The sequence below is a fragment of the Oryctolagus cuniculus genome, chromosome 10 (genome assembly GCF_051225735.1).
Source record: "Oryctolagus cuniculus isolate XC-2025 breed Fujian yellow rabbit chromosome 10, ASM5122573v1, whole genome shotgun sequence".
Taxonomy (NCBI): Eukaryota; Metazoa; Chordata; class Mammalia; order Lagomorpha; family Leporidae; genus Oryctolagus; species Oryctolagus cuniculus.
Genome location: NC_142876.1, coordinates 97,974,706 through 97,988,388, shown reverse-complemented (window position 1 = coordinate 97,988,388; position 13,683 = coordinate 97,974,706). Strand labels below are relative to the sequence as shown.

The window sequence follows — 13,683 nt, the reverse complement described above, 5'->3', positions numbered from 1 at the left end:
GGCGGGCTCTGATCCCGGCCGTGTCCGCGCTGTAGCCAGCAGCAAGGGAAGGAGCGAGGCCAGACAAGGCGGGCCAGCTGGCCGGTGGGGAGTCCCGGGCGTGGGCGTGCGGACCCGGGGAACCCCCGCGGGCGCCTCCCGGCCGGGGCGTGGGATGACCACCACGGACCTCCGTGTCCTCCTCAGTCGGGGGGCCGACGTGCGTGCTGGCGGCGAAGCTCGGGCCGCGGCGGGCCCCAGAGGACGGCGAGGGCAGGACTCCAAGCGACCCGCGCCCCGCGGGCTCCCGTGGCGGGGCCTCGCACGGGGCGGGGCCTCTCGGGGCGTGGACTTCGGGGGGCGGGGCCAGGCCGGCACCTGGGTGAGGTCGCCCCGCCCCGCCCCTCGCACTTCCGTGTGCCTCGGCGCGGATACGGGAGGTGGCGGCAGAGCGCCGGCTCCCGGAGCGACCCTCGGCGTCCCTCGGTCCGCGCCGAGACCCGGGCCGTCCCGCGCCGAGCCCGCTCCGACTCCGTCCAGGCGCGCCCGGGAGCCAGAGCCCGGCGCCAAGACCCCTGGCGCCAGCGCCCCTCAAGAGGTGAGTGAGAGCCCGGCCGGGCGAGGGATCCGGGCTGCTCCGGGACGCGCCGCCCCTCCCTCTCCTCCGCGCTCCGGTTCCCGTTTCTGAAGCTGAGAAACTGAGCTGTGGCCGGCGAAGGTCCCGCCGCGGACGGCTCCCGGCCTCCACCCGCGGGTGTGCCCGGCTCCTCCGGGCGTCGGTCCGTCCCCCGGCCCTCCAGGCCGCCCCCTCGATCTTGCCCGCCCGGGGGCCGAAGCCGGGCCACCCGCCGGGCTTCCCCTCCCGCTGCTGGGTCCCGGGGCCGGCGCGACCCGCGGCGCCGCCTCCTGGCGCCGGCGCGAGTGATCGCCGCAGTGTCTGTCTCCTGCAGGCTTCGGGTGGGGCGACCCCTCCCCCTCCTTTCACCCCCGGGCCCCCTGCCCGTCCAGACCCTTCGCCCCTTTGAGCCCCCTCTTCTGGTGGCCCGGGCCTGGTGAGGTCGGTCCCCGCCCCCCAACCCAGACGCCACTCCCCTTGGGGGGCCCCAGCCCGCTGAGGGGAGGAGGTGGATGAAGGAGGTGAGGACTGCCCCCACCTCTGGGCTCCATCTCTGGGGAGGGGAGAGCCCCACTGAGCATCCCACTTAACCCGGTCACTTCTCTGCCCTCCCATAGTTACCCCTAGGCCTGAACCCTTGTCTCTGCGCTCGCTCGCTGTTGCCTGCATCAGGGTGTGGGCGTGTGTGGTGAATCTCTGCCTCCTTGGGAGGTCCACGCTGTCTTTGTCACAGTGTGTGTCTGTGTGTTGGGGTCAGTGTGTGTCTGGCAGTCGTGTGTTGCAACACCCCATGTGTCATGGGGACCCCCTGGCCATGAGAGAGTGTTAGATGTGCTAGTTGTGGGAGAGCCTGGTGTTGGGGTGCCGGCCTGCCCCGCTCCTGTGTGAGAGTGTGCATGTGTGTGTGCACTCACGTGTGGCTCTTCCTCTCCCTCTGCCACAGAGCTGCCGTGCCCAGGCTGACCTGGTCACCAAGGGAGGGGACTGGTCCCTTGGGTTTCCTCCTTCCTGCTGTGGACAGAGCTGGGGTGTGGAGGACAGGCCGGCAGAGGGCGGCTGTGCCTGTGTGTGTGATGTGGAGGTGGCTGGGCCGCCGTTCCTGGCAGCGTGGTGATGTGAGGCATACGTGTGACAGGGCTGCGTGGGGTGGTATGGGAGCTGATGACTGGGGGGACACTCAGAGTCTGCAGGAAGCTGCACACGTGTGCTTGGGGAGTGACCGACTCGGGGGGACTGAGAGTGGCTGGGCGTGGGTACCAGCGACAGGAGGGGGTGTGACAAGGTGTGTGGTGACAGTGCGAGGAGGCAAGGTGAGAGCCTCAGCGTGTGAGCCTGGGGGTGGCCTTGAGTGTGTGTGTGTGTGTGTGTGTGTGTGTGTGTACAGGCTGCACATGGGAGCAGCCCTGGCTCCTGGGTGGTATAGAAGGCCCCAGGCAAGTCTCGGGGTTTGTAGTACAGTCCCCAAGCCTCAGAAGGACGCGGCTGAGCCCTTGCTGTACTCATTCAGAGCCGGAGACCCAAGCCAGGCCTCTCCCCAGCTTAGTGTCCGTCTCTGCAGCACGCAGAGAGCTGGGACAGCTACAGGTCCCAGGGCACACCTCCTCCAGTCGTGGCCCACAGTGGGGGTGTAGCACTTGCTAAATCTCACCTGGTGACCGCCCCAGCCCTGTGGTCCCCATTGGTCCGGGAGCTGGGGCTAATGAAAGCCCAGATAGTCCCCGACCTAATTTCCTGCCCATCCCTGGGGAGGGAGCTGCCTGCCGAGGGAGTATGGGGTTCTGTTCTGCCTACAGGATGGCCCCTGCCTCACCAGCCCCTGCCCCAGCAGTGATGGGGGGAGGGTGCTGGGAGATGGTTTGGCTGTGTGCAGGGTGCTGACATCGTTTAGCTGGCACGGCTAATTAGAGTTTAAATTAAAATTAGAAATAATTTAAAGCACAGACAAAAAGATAATGCCCTACGGTACCTCTGCCCCCCCAGGGGTAGTGCTGAGGCCTCCAGCAGGGTGGGGGCTGCCCTCTGGGGTGGGGGGTCTTTGTGGAGGTCTGGCCTGCAGAAGATGTGCTCAGCCTTTCAGCCAGGAGACACAGGGCGCTTTTCTGTCTTCGCCATTCCTTCCTTCTAGGATAGTAGCTCCAGGCTCAGTTTTTTCAGCTTTATAATGAGCAAGATAGTAAAGTGAGAACCACCCAGTTCCCATATTACTTTGGTTGTAAGGTACTAAATAAGTAATAAAGAGTTACTGTTCATTTTTAAACATATGGCCAGAGCTACGTTTATCAAATTTTTTTTTTAAAGATTTGTTTTATTTATTTGAAAGAGTTACAGAGAGAGGGAGAGACAGAGAGAGAAAGGTCTTCTATCTGCTGGTTCACTCCCCCAAATGGCCACAACAGCCGGAGCTTGGCCGATCTAAAGCTAGGAGTCAGGAGCTTATTCTAGGTCTCCTACATGGATGCAGGGGCCCAAACACTTGGGCCATCCTCCGATGCTTTCCCGGGCCGTAAGCAATGAGCTGGATCGGCAGTGGAGCGGCTGGGACCCAAACTGGCACCCATATGGGATGCCAGCACTGCAGGCTGGAGCTTTAACCTGCTGTACCGCAGTGCTGGCCCCTTAAAATTTTTATTTTTATTTTAAAGGGAGAGAGAGAGAGAAACAGAGAGAGTTCTTCCATCCACTGCCTTGCATCTCAAATAGCCAGGGCTGAGCCAGAGTGGACCACACTACAATAGGAGCCCAGAACCACTCTGGGTTTCCCACACAGGTGGCAGGGACCCAAGGACTTGGGCCCTTACCTGCTGCCTCCCAGGCTGCACATTTGTAAGAAGCTGGATTGGAAGCAGAGGAGTGAGGACTCGAACCATGCACTCTGATACGGGTTGCCGGCGTTGCCAGTGGTGACTTAATCACCGTGCCAGATGCCCAGCCCCGCTTTGGCACTTTGTGAGTCCAGCACGGGAGCGGGCATGCCACGTCATTAGAGCCTCAGATCGTCATTACAGGGGTGCTAATAGTTTCTCCATTTCAAACACAGGCTCAGAGGAATTGTCCCTGACCACAGAGTGGTGGTGCCCGATTGCAACCAAGGACTCCAAAACCTGCAGGGCCGCCTCCCGCAGTCAGGAGGGCTAGGAACAGCTTCGGCTGTGTCTCCTGGCCTCCTCACCAGCCTAGGGCAGGGACACAGTGTTCCAGCCCTAACCTGGAGTGGGCGTGTAACTAGCTGGTACCCAGAGAAGGTTGGGCCTAGCATCCCATTTCATAGAAGAGAAAACCGAGTCCAGAAAGACCTGCGGCCTGAGAGCCAGGATGGGCCTGTGTCGGCCATGCTGGGGCTGGCTGATGGGGAGAGCCTAGTTGACAGTGCCTCTTGTCAGCTGTTTTCTCCTATCCTGCAGGTCTGCCTCTACTGGCCCAGGGAGGGCTGCCAGTCTGCTTCCCCTGGTGGTTCGTGTGTGGCAGCGGGAACCAGAACTAAGACATTTGGGAGCTGGGAGCGCCAGGTAGGACTGCGTTCCCCCCCACTGATGGGCAGCGTGTGGGGGTGGCTCCTTTTTGGGCTCCTCCCTTCCACTGTGGGGGACTAGGTGGGGGCATGGGACACATGTGCAGAGTGCTTGATCCGGTGCCAAGAGGAGGCCCTGTTTGCCCTGCCTGGGAGGGGATCGCTGCTCTGGCCAGGGGAAACCTTTGGGTCCAGAGCTCAGAAGTCTGGGCCCCTAGTACTCTGGGGAAAGGAATGGCAGCAGGTTTTTGGCCAGTTAAGAGAAGCGGTGTGTGAGCCCAGGTAATGGGTCAGTTCTCCATGGCCTCACACCCTGCTCATCATCGCAGGAGGAAGCCAAGGCTCACGCTGAGCTCCCACAGTGGCTGGACACTGAGTGGGAATGGCACAGCCGAGCTGTCTTCCATAGATTTCTCCCCCCCTCCATGTCCCCAGCCTCCAGGGCTCTCAGGAAGCTGAAGCTGGAAGCTGGAAAGCCATCCTGGCCTTGTTAGCCCCTGTTGCAATGCAAGCAATACTGAGTTCCTGTACAGGTGTCCAGGTCCCCAGGGCTGAGGGCTCCTGGAACCTGGAGAGTGCCTGCAGTGGGGATGGCCAGGACAGTCTTTCCTCCAGGTGTCCCCCCACTCCCACCCCTGCTGGCTGCCAGGCACCTGTTCGTCTTGTGAATAGACCTTTGGGGGCTGGGCTCGCTGGGCCTGACTTTAGGGATGGTGAGGGGATCAGGGCCCTATATCCTGGGGTGGGAACCAGGGCAGAATGTGGCCCGGGGCTTTGCTGGGTCTTCTGTTTACTTGCCTTACCTTCATGCCTGCCTGACTGTTGAGGGTGGGGGTGGGGCCAGCTCCCCTGCATCACTCAGCCTTGTCCCGAAAGGAGTTCAGTTAGCCTTGGCCCCGCAGCACCTAGCCTGCCTAGATGTACATGTGCTCACACAGGGACAGAGGAAGCAGGCTTCACTGGGCTGCACGCCCCCAGACTCCAGGTGTCTGCGCACACACTGCACGGGGGCAGCACACAGGTGTTCACATGTGGGCACCCAGCCACAGGCACGATCACGTGCACTCAGGGGCCTGCCCACGCACTGCACTGGGCCACTCGGGATCAGGACCCGAAAGTGAGATTCCTGGTACAGTCGTGATCACGGGGGCCTCAGGGGGGCTGGCCCACACTGCGAGGCTTGTAACAGCTGGCCTGTCCACCTGGGGCAGGCCCCCGGCTGACCAGGACTTGGCAGAGGAGATTGGGGGGAGGGGTACGGGTATGGGGGAGGGACCATGCCAGCTGTGCCTGCACGGGCAGTGTATTATGGCTGCTGCCACAGAGGAGGAAGTGGGCTCTAGGTTCACAGGCCAAGGCGCTCACAGGCTGCTAGGGGTCCTCTGGCAGCTCTGTGCCTGGCAGCAGCCCTGGCTGGAGAGAGCAGTTGCGGGGCTCGGGGGGTGGGAGGTGCTGGGAGGCAGGCGGGATCCTCTTGTGCTGGGACCATCTGTCTACTTGCCAAGGCCTGGGCCCCAGGGACAGGCATCTGTCCCGGGTGTTTCCGGACGCTCACTTCCTCCGCGCTGCCCAGGAAGTGGTTTCTGAGTGGGGCTGACCAGCCCTCCAGCCCAGCCTGCCCCGCCCCTGCCTTGTCTGCGGAGGGCAGCAGCATCTGGCTAGTGGCTTTGGCCGACTGACCAGACTTCGCTGGGTGCTGCAGGAGAGGGGTAGGCCAGAGAGCGCCGTGGACCCCACGACCCGGGCTCGTCCCATGCTGTGAGCTGGGGCAGGCACAGCCCCCTTGGGAGTGGTGGTGGCTGCGCCGCCTCTCGGGGCTTGAGCAACTCCAGGCAGCTGTAGGAATGAGCTGGGACGGCGGCTTTGATGCCCAGTGCCCCGGTTTTCCCACCTGACTAAAGAGGTCGTGATAAGCATCTGCCTTGGTGAGGGGGTGCCAGAAGCAACAGCTAGTGTGTGCCAAGAGGCTGGTTGGCATGGTGTCCGGGTGGGCTGAGGGGAACTGTTCATGGCAACAGTGAGTGGTACTAGCCGGGGGGGTGTGTTATTGTCTGGTGGGCTGGCACAGGCCCAGCGCCACGGGGCCAGGTGGCTGCAGAGCCTGGCTGGGAAGCCAGGTCCCTGTACCCTCATCCTCTCTGGGCAGTGCCAGGGACTGGGCCAGGCTCCGTTGGTTCAATAGGTCCCATGTCCTCCGAGGAAGAAGTGCCAGCCTGGAGCAGCTGTGCCCACTCAGCAGCCCAGCTTGCTCCTGCTCGTCTCCTCCTCACTCCCTTTCAAAGGGAGAAAAATAGATGTTGGGACAAATGGGTGTGGGAAATGAAAAGGCAGGCTCCTCCCGGCCCCTCCCCTGCGCTGGCCCCCTGCAGGACCTTGGGCTTGGAGGATTGGCTGGGGCATGAGGGGGTGGATGGGAAGCCTTCCTGCCAGCCTGCCTACCCTGGGACCCCTGGAGTCAGTCTTTGGGCTGGGGAAGGGGGCGGGCATCCAGGGCTGATGGGAGCTGGGCGAGCAGGGGAGTAGAAACCCACCCCCCTCTCCCCTTCCCCCCGTACTTCCTTGACATGCAGCAGCTGGTGGCCAGGCCTGCCAGTGCCAGGGACTCACAATGTCAGCCCTGGGAGGGTTGGGCTGAGCTTTGGACTTTGCTGTTTGGGGCTCAGGAGGCTCCGAGCATGAATCCTGAAGATTTGGGAGCAGGGTTTGCACAGGCAGGCTTCAGACAGACTTTGACTCCTTGCTTGGTATCTGCTGGCTGTGTACCCTCGAGCCCAGGACGGGACCACTCTGAACCTCGGTTGCCTCATCTGTGAAATGGTCGGATCAGGGGGTGTCCACGTGAGCCCTGACTGATGGGAAGGAGCCACCGTGTGGGGGCAGGAAGACGGAACAGCAAGTGCCACGGCTCGGAAGCAGGAAGGAACTTGGCTGCTCAGGGAACTGAAAAGGCTGGTCGTGGCCGGGGCAGGAGTGAGGGGAAGACAGCTGCTGAGGGCAGGGAGGCAGGGCAAGGCTGGCTAGGCTGGCCGGGCGGGAGTCTGGGCTTTCCAGAGGAGCCAGGGGACGCACTGGGGGCTTAGCAGGGGGTGCCCGGTGCTGATTTACCATCTCCAGAGCCCCTTCTGGTGGCTGCAGCAGAAGCAGGCTGGGCAGAGGTAGAGCAGAGAGGACCCAAGGAGGCAGATGTGACAGCAGGGCCACGGGGGCGGGCAGGCGAGGACAGGATGCCCCGGTGCGTGGAGTGACAGCAGGGTGGGCGCGGCAGTCCTGCGAGGTGAGGAGCGCTCGGAAGCCTCAGCAGGCTGGTGTGGGCAGCAGCTCAGAGGCTCCTGCAGCCCTTCAGTTGGTGACATCAGGGAGGCAGGTGGGGCCACGAGCCTGGGCTGAAGGGGGAGACCTGTGAGCCAAGCCTAGGGTGGGTGGAGACGGCTCAGAGGCCCTCCCTGGGGAACGTGAGTGACCCCAGGTAAAGGGCCAGGGTGGCTGTCCCTCGGAGGCACCTGCCCGGGCACCAGGAGGGCAGGCTTGTGGTGGCTGAGCCGCTGTTATCACAGCAGCCCCGGAAGCTTTGGATCATGTCTGTGGCCGTGTTGGGTAAACAGGCACAGCGGAGCAGCCGGATCAGGTGTCCGTGTGGTGTGGGCTGTGGGGCCCAGCTAGGGGAGCTGGAGGGATATCGCGGGCTCTGCAGCAGCAGGCCTGGGAAGGCGTAGAGGTCTCTGTGGTCAAGACTGGGGGCTGAGGCCCAGAGATGGACAGTCTCCGGCCCCGCTCTGCACAGCCTCCTTTCCCACGAAGCTAGGAGGTGTGGAGGCCTCTGCGGTTGCCCAGGGACAGCTGGAGATGCGCCAGGTGTGCGAGAGTGACCTCAGGGACAAGGCTGATGGGGATGGCTACTGTGTGTTGTCACCGCCTCCAGGCCAGGCCTTGGGCTCAGTACACCTGCGTGGCTTGGCCAAGTTTGCAGGCATGCAGGACGCCAGACAGGAATGAGACCTGTGCAGGCACTCAAGCCTGAGCTGCCCTAGTCCCTCTCTGTGTGAGCCGCCATGGGAGGGCGCACCACACAGGATGGGCTACCTGTCTCCCAGCACTCCTGAGGTCCCTGAACTGGGGAGGCAAAATGCTTAAGGTGGCCACCTTGCCTTCTCCCAAACACAAAACAGACGTTTCTGTTGTTAACAGTGAGGCAGCTTCTTGTTGCTGTAACTGAGTGCCACGGCAGCCTACCTGAAAGGAGGTTTCTTTGGGCTTCCAGTTCTGGAGGTGTGGGACCTAATGGCTCACCGGGCCCTCCTGCGGGTGCAGTCCGAGGTGCTGCAGCGTCTAGACAGGTCGCGCGCTTCTCTGTGTCTCTGTGGTTTCTTATAAAGCCACTGGGATTCAACCACGGCTGCTCCACCCTCCCAGCCTAACCCAATCCGGTCGCTTCCCACCCCAGAAGACTGCTGCTGCCTCAGTGCCATTAACACAAGACTTGGGGGAGCAGGTTCCTGAGTTTAGGGACGCAAATATTCAAAACGTCCACACACGGGGACTCTGCGGAAGCGAGAAAGGCTACGGGGTGGGCTTGGGACCCTCGTTTGGGGAGGAGGGGCTGCTGGAGGAGCTGCTCCCACCTGCGCGTGCCTGCCCTGCCCAGCCTGAGCCCGAGCCCATGGAGGCTCTCTTCCCCCAACTCTGGATCTACCCCGTCATCTGTGTGGTTTTAGCTGGCTTGCTGCCTTTCTGGTAGCCTCTGCACAGTGAGCCTGGAGCCCATGGAGGCCATGTGTGCAGTGCCCAGCGTGACCGCCCTGACCTGCGCAGGTCCCAGCCTTCCCTCCTGTGCTCCAGACCCGTGCCCTGCAGCCTGGTTATCGCCTTTGCTGGCTTCTCCTTAGGGCGTTGCAGGCAGTGATGTGCCTGACCCGGCCCACTCCTTTCTTTACACACTTTGGACTTTGCTCTGTACCAGGGGTTGGGGGGAGGTGCCTGTGGGGATGGGGGGGGTGGAGGTGGGAGGCTCCCAGCTGCCCTCCTGTCCCTCCTCCTCTCACCCCACCCTGGAGGCTGCAGTAGAAAAAGCTGCATTTGGACTTTTTTGTGCCAGACTCCAGGCAGGCAGGCGTGGGAGATCCTTCCAGACTGCTGTGTTCGTCTCTGTGCTCGTGTGTGCATTCCAGTGCGTGGTATCCCGTGTGCACGTGGCTCCTGTGTGGCCAGGTACAGTCTGTGGGGCTTGGGTGTCTGTGGAGCTGGTGAATGGGTTGTGTTTGTGTGTGAGTTGGGGGGGGTGTCCCTTTTGTGTGTGAGTGTGTGCGTGTGCACCTTCAGATGGGGCCCCTACTGTGTTACTGTGTCTGGGCTGCAGCATGCCCATGCCTGCACACGTATGTGATTATTCTTGGAGAGGCCTGCATGTGCCCTCAGCCCCGGCTCCTCACAGGGGCCCCCTTGTGCTCACAGGCACGGGTTGCCATGAAGGGGCCTTTGTCCCTCCCTCCGAGGACCTGGAGCCCACCCTCTGGCTGAGCCTCAGGGCTGGCTGCTGACTCAAGGCCTGTGCCTGGCCTGGGCTTTGGGCTTTGACATCCCTTCCGATCCCAGACTGAAGGCCCCTCATCCACCCCAGCCCCTGGGGTGATTACGTGTTCAAGGGGCTGTCCCCCAGCAGGCTGTGAGTCCCGTGGACCTGGGGTGTCTCGTCGCTGTGGTGTTCACTGGCTGGGCCCAGGGAGGGCCAGGAGAGACCTGGAGCTGGGATGTGTGCAGCATCGCATTTCCATTGCCGTGTGTGCTCTCCTGGAAGGGGATCCCAATCATCACTGGAGTCCTGTGCTTGTGCTACCTGGGCCGGGCCCCTGGAGAGTCAGATATGCAGCCCCAACAGAGAGGGCCGCCAGCCAGCCAGCCCAGGGCCTCAACTGCCTGCCCAGGCCCACCTGGAGGCCTGGGAAGAATCCCCCCAGGGCTGGCCTTTTAAACTCCAGGAAGGATACTGGGAATTGAGGAGGATGTTGTGAGTTAGAGAATAGGTCTGCAAAACACAGGGGCTTGAGAGTGAGGCACCGACCAGACAGAGCAGGACAGGGCCAGGCTGAAGTCTGGTGCTTTCTGCAAGGCCAGTGGCAGTTAGGAGAATTGCAGCTGGGGGAGGGACTGGGGGTAGTGACAGAGAGGAGGAGGTGCTGGCGAAGGAGAGTGGAGAGGAACAGCAAGTCGTAGGAGGAGAGTCCCTGGCCAGTGGTTGGTCTGTGTGGGGTGAGGAGTCCTGGCTGGAGTACCAGCCTGCAGAGGAGGAGCAGGTGGAGGGAGCATCCTGTGCTTCCGGACTTGGCCATGACCTGAAACCAGAGTTTTCTAGTCCTTGTCCTTGGTGGCTGGGGCCTGGGCCATGGGTTGGGGTGTTGAAAGGGACTTGGTACCCTGCCCCATCCCCATCTCCTGAGCTCACTGAGCCCTTTTGCTGGGTTGTGAAACACGCCCCTCTCTGGCCCCCTTGGATCTCTTCTGGGCAGACCATGGGGACACAAGCTCACAGCCACAGCCCTGCTGCTGCCTCCTGAGCACCCCCCACCCCCTGCCTGCTGAGCAGCGCCTCTGTCACCTGCCTTCATGCATTGCTCTGGGCCACGCCCCAAGCAGGGTACGGACTGTGAGATGGGAGCACCAGGCTCTGAAGGCCCAGCTATAGGTGACATTTGGGCGTGTTGTACTTTCTTTTTCAGTTTTGACAAAATTGTTTTAAATAAGTTACACATGGTATAGGGACATTAGAAAATACATTACCGGGTGCTAATGTTGTGATACAGTGGGTCAAACTGCCTCTTGTGACACCAGCATCCCGTATGAGCTCTGGTTCAAGTCCCCCACAGGTCTACACAGGTCCACCTCCTTGCTAATGCATGTGGGAAAGCAAAGGAAGATGGCCCAAGTGCTTGGGACCCTGCCAGCCGTGTGGGAGACCTGGAGTTCCTTGCTCCTGGTTTCCCCTGGCCCAACCCTGGCTTTTGCAGCCATTTAGGGGAGTGGCAAGATTACAGATTTGCTTGTTAATAATCCAAAATTAATAAGCTGTGTGGGTTCTTACCACATATTCTGAATACTGGCAAAAATAAACCAGGCAGCATGATAAGCTCTTAGGCTTTTTATTCAGTGAGAGAAATGCATAGGAGAGTGAGGGCCGTATCTCAGAATACAGGGGAAATCTGGATTCATACTGAGCAGAGAGTAGGCCCGAAGCCAGCCGGGTGGAGGGGCATGCAGGCCGGAAAGCAGCCGAAGGCGGGGCAGCAAGGGGGTCAAGAGCAGGGAGGGAGAAGGGCCAGGCCCACCCGTGCTCCAGGCCTTTAATCCACTTCCAAAGGGGAGTGGTTAGTTAGTCTGACTGTCAGGTAGGCGCACAGGTGTGATCAGGTAGGGGCTGGAGCGTGGTGAAGGCATGGTCTTTCAGCCCACAAATGTAATCGATTTTATCCTATACGCCTGCCTACAACAGCAGCAGATGGAAGATCAATCTTTCTTTCTCTGTTAGTCTGCCTTTCAGATAAATAAGCAAATAAATAAATGCATATATCCTGTCTTTTTTTTTTTTTAAGGTTTATTTATTTGAAAGTCAGAGTTACACAGAAAGAGAGAGACAGAGACAGAGGGAAAGAGAGATCTTCCATCTACTGGTTCATTCCCCAGATGGCCACAACAGCCAAGGCTGGGCCAAGCCGAACTGGGAGCCAGGAGCTTCATCTGGGTCTCCCCTGTGGGTAGCAGGGCCCATATACTTGGGCCATCTTTCACTGTTCTTCCCAGACCATTGGCAGGGAGCTAGATCTGAAGTAGCAGCATGGACACTGCTGGCGCCCATGTGGGATGCCAGCATCACCAGCAGCAGCTTAACCCGCTGTGCCACAATGCCAGCCCTCACAGTCTTTATTAAAAAGAAAGAAACAAAGAAAGAAAATGCATTCCTGTTCCCTGTGGTACCCTTCAGGCCATGTCTCCCACCCAGCCCCAACACACATGTGATGTGCGGCTCACGTGTTTGTCTGTAGGGGGCCCGCCTCTGTGCCTCGGGGCTGTGACCATGGAGTCACTGTGGTCAGCTTGGGAAGACCAAGGACTGGCCGGCGGCAGGCCTGCATTTGTTCCAGAGGAGGTGACCTGCCCGCTGTGGCCTGGCCTGGCCACTGCTTCTGGGCTGCAGGTTGAGGGCAGGGTAGGGAGCAGGGCCCATGTATCTCCTCCTGGGGCCTGGGATCCAGGACAGCCCACCCTCCCCAGGTTTGGGGCACCAGGAGCTGGGGTCTGTTCCATTCTCATTCTGAAAAAGTGGGGGGTGGTGGGTGGGGTCCTCCAGGTGAGGCTGGGGCCTCGCCAGGGTGAGGGGGTGGGTGGAGAGAGTCTGGTCAGGAGCAGCGTCCCTGGCTGCCAGTGCCCTTACATCCATTTTCTGTCCTGACGTGTGTGTCTGTGTGACCTGCTCCTGGCACACAGATCTGTCTCCATCTGTCTGGCAACGTCAGAGGCAGGCCTGGGTTTAGATCCACCACATCTTGGCCACTTGACCTTGGGCAAGTCACTTAGCTTCTCTGGCACTCGGTTTAGGGACCTGCGTAGAGATACAGGGAGCGGGTGCAACTTCAAGGTGAATCTGATAGCTCAGAAAAGGACAGTCCCTCCTAGGTGTGACAGAACTGAGGTTCACACCTACACCCTTTGTGCTTTGTGCTCCCGGGGAGCAAGGAAGCCAGGGAATGGAAGCTAGGAGCCCGCAAGCACTGGGAAGAGCCTGGCCGGCCTCAGGTGCCTCCAAGGAGCCAGTCCCCATGGAGGCTGTGTGGGGTCTGGCCCCTGTGAGTCCTGTGGCCTGGCAGAACAGAATGGCTGTGAGTCTAAGGCTGAGCCAGTGGCCCCACTTTGGGGCCTGTGGGCCTGGGCCTATTTGCATGGGGGCTATAAATAGTGGGCGCACCTTGTTCTTGTGCTGCTGCTTCACCCCCTCGTCTTGCCCCTGCCGTTGAGCCTCTGCAAGGTAGGGGGAAAGGCTCTGGCCCTGTTGTTCACAGGAGGGGGTGGGGGAGAGGGCTGTGGCCGGAGAGGACCATGACGTCTCTCTTGGGGTCACACAGTGATGGAAGCAGCTGCTGTCTTCCTCCTGGGAGTGGTCTGTTGAGAGCAGAGGAGGTAGGAGCAGCTGGCCAGGGCCCTTGCCCTCAGTGTTAGTCCTAGGACACGGGACAGGGTAGTCTGACCCAGGGTTACTGCTGGGTGGCCCGTGGCAGCCCACGAAGGCCACGGATCCCCTGCCTTCATGGCACTGCGGCCTGGCTCTGTAGGTTGAGGGCTGGGGCCCGGGCCTGCTGTGGTTGTGGTTGTGGTTTCCTTCCAGTGGCTTCTGACTGAGCAGCAGCTGTTCTGAGTGTGACCGTGGAAAGCTGGGGGACAGCCCGCGGGGCTGGGTCCTGCCTCACCCGGCTGAGGCTTCTCTCACCCAGAGGCAGTCTCCTCGGAAGCCACAGAGCCTGCGGGCAGTCAGGGGTCAGTGGGAGGTGGTGAGGAGCAGCACAGGCCGAGTTGCTTGTGTTCCTGGAGGTTGGGTCTG

General features: G+C 61.0%; 1 protein-coding gene across 6 annotated transcripts in view; it reads left to right on the top strand.

The window, feature by feature from the left end:
* Positions 1–386: 386 nt before the first annotated feature.
* PRKCD (protein kinase C delta) overlaps positions 387–13,683 on the top strand; it is a 29,802-nt gene continuing 16,505 nt past the window's right edge. For 2 of the 6 annotated variants that reach the window (XM_070050715.2, XM_070050713.2), the window contains exons 1-3: positions 395–577; positions 3,997–4,101; positions 9,196–9,308. The gene's annotated coding sequence lies outside the window, so the exon portion shown is untranslated. Of the gene's footprint in view, positions 578–3,996; positions 4,102–9,195; positions 9,309–13,088; positions 13,114–13,683 lie in introns of those variants that run through there. The other 4 variants (XM_070050714.2, XM_070050712.2, XM_070050716.2 and 1 more) reach the window with 3 other exon arrangements.